This window comes from Pygoscelis adeliae, unplaced genomic scaffold (genome assembly GCF_000699105.1).
Source record: "Pygoscelis adeliae isolate BGI_AS28 unplaced genomic scaffold, ASM69910v1 Scaffold88, whole genome shotgun sequence".
NCBI lineage: Eukaryota > Metazoa > Chordata > Aves > Sphenisciformes > Spheniscidae > Pygoscelis > Pygoscelis adeliae.
In genome coordinates, this window is record NW_008825616.1 from 4,486,442 (window position 1) to 4,492,962 (window position 6,521).

The following is a 6,521-nucleotide window of genomic DNA, read 5'->3' on the forward strand; positions in this document are numbered from 1 at the left end:
AAGCAGCGGCGCTTCGATAATTAGGAAGCTGGAGGTAAACCACTCAGCATCCAGCAGTAGGAAAGTGTATATGGGTGAAGGTTACCAAACACAAAACAGAGCAGTTTGGTTTTGAGCGGTGTCACTTGTCCATACAGCTTTCCATTGCGTGACTGTCGTTTGCGTGTTAACAAGCCAGTTCCTCCACGGAGGGGATACTGGAGAAACTGGAAAGGTCGGAGAGGTGCCTGATCTTCCCCATTCAGTTTGCTCGGAGCTGGCCGCCTCGTTGCTCAGCTTTGCTAGGCATTTATCCCTCCCTTGAAAAGGACTCAAAATCAGACCTCAAAATGCAGTGAACTGACCTGCTCCCATTTAAGTCCCTTTGATACGATCTCCACACATGTAGATGGGGAGGAGAGCATCCATGGATGGTCCTGCGAAAAGCCCTCTCATCGGACGGATGGCAAGGTGGGGGATCCCCTGTTCCCTGCATGGAGCTAATAGGGTTTCTCCTTGGAAGAAGGAGCAGAAGGGTCCCACAGGACCACTCAGACATTTTTTGGCTTCTCCCTTACCAAAAACTCAGATGACTCTCATCCGTGGCCCTTGTTCAGCACTGGTAAGCCAAGCCAGTGTCACTTGCTAACTTCACCCACGTCTTTCCATAAAGCTACTCTGAGATGGATAAAAATTAACTGAGTGCGTACAATTAGCACAGCTGCCATTATGGCATGTCTGAGTCCTTCCAACCTTTTTTTTCTTCCAAAAAGGAGACATTTCCTAAATTTCAGATCAGCCAGCAATGGTGAAATGCCCTTTTGCCCAGCTTGGTGTGCTTTGTGTAAAGGGTATTTATTTAATCCATCTGAAACTACATGAGAAAGGAGAGAAATATCCCGGCGGCGAGATAAGATGATTATCTTCCTGGCAAACAATAGGAACACAGTCAAAATTAAAAATAATTTGATTGCAAATAGGAAGCCTAGTAAAGCAGCAGGGCTAGAGGAAACATGACTAATTTTTTTTAGCTTGTCTGAACTCACACAGCAGAGCTTTGCAAGAGCCATAACTTTGAAATATAGATCTGTAGAAAACCCATGGGGGGAGGATGGCAACAATCCAACTGCAATAGTACAATAGGGGCAAGTTAATGCAGCTGGTAGATCCGACCTAAATGGCTAAATAGCAACAGACAAAAGCTATTTTAGGTATAATTTGGTGGGGACCACAGTAAATACGATTTAGGGAGGAGTGGAGAAAGTGAAGGCTTTTTTCTCAACTGTTTTTTGGTTTCCATTCATTTGCCATTCTCCCTGGCAACACGTGGCCAAACCATGCTGCCAGTGTCACCTGCAGGATCAGGACCAAGCTCTCTATACTGAGCCTGCGGGCCAATGCTTCACATCCTTGGTCGATGTTGGTTCCTCCCCTCTCCAGCAAAGAACCTTACTTTCTGCAGGGGAAGGAGGAGGTGGCTGCAGGACCATGATGACCTTGGGGTTTGTCTCCAAGAGAAAATTCTACTAGATGTGAAATCTATACAGGGGCCCTTATAAAGGCATTTCCTTCTGATAATGATTACCCAGCAAAAGTGTTTACATGATTTCCAGAAATACTGCGTACTAAACCACTGCTTCCTTAAAACAAAACTCAACATGAACCAACCTCTATCCAGTGGGGTTGTGAAGAAGAAAATGCTGTATAGGACAGCTGTTCCTCTGCATCCATGGCAGGCCTCTAACATCTCCCTCTGTCCGAGACAGTGCTCGTATCTGCTGTAGACATGCTGTTGAGCTGGACAGACACCGAGACTCACCTAGGCTGCAGTTCTTGTTGTCCTTGCATCACAGCCTGCATGTCAGAAATGGCCTATTGACTATTGATTTAACCCAGTGGACAGTAACATTTGGATCTTTGTTTTTAAGTGTCTAAGACGACTTGACTGTATCCTTCTATAAATGTTATTGTCTAGAATATTCTGTGCTTTTATTAGCATCGTTAGAGATGGGTCTCTAATATGAAGGCAGTCAACACTCAAAACACCCTGTGCGATAAGGAAGGGATGTTACATCCATTTTACAGCAGAAGAAATTCTGCTGTAGATAGAGGGTTGAAATGATCCGTTCCAAGAACATAGGGAGAAGCATGGATCAGAACACAACAAAGACATGATGTTCCCAGGTCTAGCTGTGACCACAAAACCACAATTTCTTTTTTTGTTTTAAAAGCCTTTTGAACTGACATTTTCAGTGAGCTGAGGGTTGAAGCAAATCCTTGGTTAGCTCCATTGAAGCCGTGTTGGATTACATCAGCCAAGGATGTGAGTATACTTAACTGATATTAAGCTAATTCAGTTGCAGTTGTGCATGTCTGATCCTTTACCTGGGTAGACATTTTTTCTAGTATTTTGAGGGCATAATATAAGTCAGGTGAGAGTGTGTTGCAAACCCATATGACAGCCATAAGCAGTAGCTGACACTAGATGCTAAACAGTATTTAAGCCACTTGGCAAACCTCAGACAGGTCCAGTAATTGTAGGTGGATGAGAGTTGCAGAAGGTCATTAGGTTCCTGATGGAGGAAATACCACTGAAAGGCAGAAGAGGAAATGACAGATTTAATGAATAGCGGTCACAAGCTGAACTACAAAGAGCAGTTGGTCTGTATGTTTTCCAACAAGAACGATCATAGCAGAACCAAGGCCAGACGGTCTGTGCACAGTACCTGATGGCAAGACCCTTCCAAACCAGAAGACATGACAAATGACACCAGGGAAAAGTCTCTGACCAGTAAGAAGAGCGGCTGCATTTTTGCAGGCAGTGAATTGAACTCTGAACAGGGCTGTGTCTTTCTGCTTCCACCACGGAAGAGAGTGCCAGGTCTTTTGCAGACAAAACATCAAAGCATTGTCTCTGGAATGAGAGGTCTCAGCATTAAAGGCAGGTTGCCACTGTTACCAATGGTTCAAAAAGCTGAAAGATAGAGCTAGGTAGAGTATCAGATATGCCTGAAAGAAAGAGGTGTTTCATGCTGGTGGACAGGATTTAGCATGCTACTCAAATCTAAGAAAATGAGATTGTACTTGTCATAGTCAAAGAGACATTAGAGCCTATGCTTGGACACAGCAGGACTGGTAACAGAATCACTACAGTCTGTCTCTGAGCGGTGCTGCACTATATGTTGGTCATGGAGGTTTTATGCTTTTATGAAAACAGCTAATGATGACATGATTCAAGATTCTGTAAAGGGCTCAGAGGGAGACTCAGTAAAACATCAAATAATGATGTCAAACGTCTCATGCATGACAAGCTAAATGCAAAGGCAGCATTCTCACAGAGACTTAAAAGAAGCAACAGTTGCTTCAAAAACTAAAGAGGAAATTATTCAGGCCAATTTGTTATTTTAAACATGTGAAACACCATCTGAATGGAGATGGTGGCATGCATCATTAATGAAGTTGGACATAGATGCTTATGAACATGGACATCAGTGGATGGCATGTCAAAGACTGAAATCAGTGATGCAATGACACAGCAATGCGGGAGGCAAACTGTCCGTCAGACGACAGCTTTATTGTCCTGGGGAAAGGTCATAAAGTGCGAGCCTTTAACACAATCAAAACTTCTCAAAAGAATATACAGCCCATGCGTGATAGTCACCTTCTACCTTATTGTTTGCAGTGCTGCTCAGTGCATGGATAAACATGCTGCTGCTCTATCTGTCTCCATCACAACACCGTCTGTCTTTCTAACAGATTTGTTCTGCATAAGCCATAAAAGGAGAGCTTACTGCAGGAGTGATGAGGTGCAATTCTATGGCACTGTTATCCAAGATGGGTACAACAGACATCTCTGACTGTAACACTCAACTGCAGGAATAAACAAGAGATGATAAATGGCTTTAATGAGCGAAAAAGGACACCCAAAGCAGCAAGGGGAAGAGTGCCGCTAAATGATTATTGACTTGGGAGTTGGTGTCTGTCCAAGACCTGGTATGCCATGAGGTTGTCCCTGAGAAACAAAGGGATCACCTGCCGCTGTTCACATTGCAAGAAGCAATTACTAGATACTGTCTAGCCCGGTCCCTAGGTTACCCCTAGGTCTGGGTACTCCACAGATATCCAATTCTTCTATCACAGGTCCCCTGTGTAACTTTATCAAAGTTCACAGACCTCCCCCCATGTCCCGTGACTTAACTAACAACTTCAGGGCTTCAGGAAGGAAGCCGTTTCTTGGAGGATACTTAAAAGAACAGAAATGACGGTGGAAAGCTTGTTCCCCTCCATACTGGCATGGAGATGGCTGGTATTGCAGTGCCTGTTGGCAAAGCTTCTCTGCTTTCCAAAGGGAGAATGGAAAGCTGGAACACGGTCTTGGAGTAAAGAGACAGGTGTCAGTGGAAAAAAAAACAAAGCTTTTGTTCTTGACTCTGTTCATCTGAATGGAAAATCCAGGCAAGGAGACTTGTGAGCCCACAGTTAACAATGCCAGGTCTCCTGTTTTCTAATTTTGGAACAAAGTACTCCTCACCACCACTTTTCCTAAACAACCCCGTTACACATATTTTCAGAGGATGATTTCACAAGCTCTCACAGAAGCAGGGACTGAGGAGACGTACATGCAGAATCTAAGAAGGGGAAACAACTGTGCAAGTAAAAAACTATCATCCTTTATTATTAGGGTAGACTATAGAATGGATGCAATCAGCACTATTCTAGAAAGCACTGGCTTGAGTGTGCAACAGGGTTTGTAGTCTCCTACGAGAGTGCAAAGGAAATAAAACTGACCTCCAACCACGTGACAAAAAGGGTACGGTGTTGGGTGTAAGGAGGTCTGGCTTCTGGGCCTGAGCAAAGTCTGTGTCCTTTGTGGATCTCTGTTTTTGCTGCCCGCTCTTGCCTGGATTGTGACATTTAACAGCCACGTAGGTGCAGAGTCTGTCATGGTGCTCTTGCCACCACCGCAATGTTGGACACCTTGTATCCTTTATATCTATGCAAATAGATATAAAGGCAGAGACTGGCTTGCTTTTAAACCCACTTTTGTTTCGTCATTGGCATATCAAGAGTTTCAAATCTTTTCTCTTTATTTATGTTGCAGAGGTTTCTGTTTAGTGGAAACCAGCCTTCCTTGCCAATGGGAAATAAACCCTTTTCAGGCAGTACAGCGCCTCTCTCTTGCACACCCATTAAATAAGACCTCTTTAAGTTGCAGTGCAAGTGGGTGGCTGTCTAGCAGCTATGAGTAAGTTACAAGAGGATGTCATTCTTGCCAGACTTGGCCCAGCTTAATGGCAACCAAGACATTGTGGGGGAAACCTGACTGCAAACAAAAGCAAACCCAACTGCGCTGTTGTCCTTGTCCAAATGAAGGCAAAGGCAAATGGGGAAGATTTATAAACTGGATTCGTAAAATCCCTCCATTTCTAATACAATAGAGAGGTGTTTGCTTCTATGGCATATGCGCTGCAAACTGACAACAGTTGTTTTCCTTGGGCGCGAGCCAAAGTTTTGGCTCTACTTTTCTTTCACCAAACGTGAGCCCTCCGAGATGAGTCACTGGTTCTTATAGTGGGCTGCAGCCTGCTGAGCCGGGAAAAGGAGCCCTTGTTGCACGGGAAGGGAATCAGGAGATGATGTGTCATGTGGGTCACACGGGGAATCGGCATCATTTCCCACAGCCAGCCAATGCAGATTGCATGCAGGGGACCTGCAAGCCTGGAGGAGATGGAAACAAAGCCAGGACTCCTCGAGACCCACTGGGGTTTGGGTACCACATTTAATCTCTGGTGAGCATGTAAGAGTCCGTGTGGCTCCACCAAAAGCTCCACTTCAGCAATTCAGGTACTTAAATGAGCTGCAGCAATTCATTTCTGTAAACCTGGATCCCCAGTCATCACCAGCTCCTTGCTGCAACATGTTAACCCCTTCCCCATCCTCTCCCGCCCCAGGAGAACCAGTGGAGTTACACAAGGGGAGCATGTGGCTGGAGACCTCCGCCACGGAGCCAAGCAGGATTTTGGGTTTTTTTTGCATTTCCTCTTCTTATGAGAGCTGTCAAACGAAGAAAAAGGATCCTGAGGGACAATTCAGTGGGTAAGGGATATGTGATCACTGGTGTCCAACGTCAACTATACAGAAACTATAGGATGAGGCAAGCCCAATGTTATTTTTCACTTTGGCCGCTGCTGTCAGTGCTGGAAGTCAAAGGCATTATTTGTTGCTAATCTACAGCTCACCTTTTGTTAGTCAGCAGGTAAGCGAGCTATCCGAAAAGCTGGCTCACACGCTAGCGGGCAAGGGTGCGGCCATATCGCAGCCTTGGCACTTACAGGATAAATATAACCAATGTTAATAGTCAGATCCAGGTGAGCGGTGCTCCTTGCAGGGATTTCACCATGGCTGCGCCCCAGCACGGCAGCACAAAGGGGGCTGCGCTTCTGTGTGAGGTGGCTCCCAGCTGTTGCTGTGTGGAAGGTAAAGAGATTATCGAGGTTAAAAAAACCCCCCACAAATTCTGCAGTAAGTGCGCTCTGGTGAGA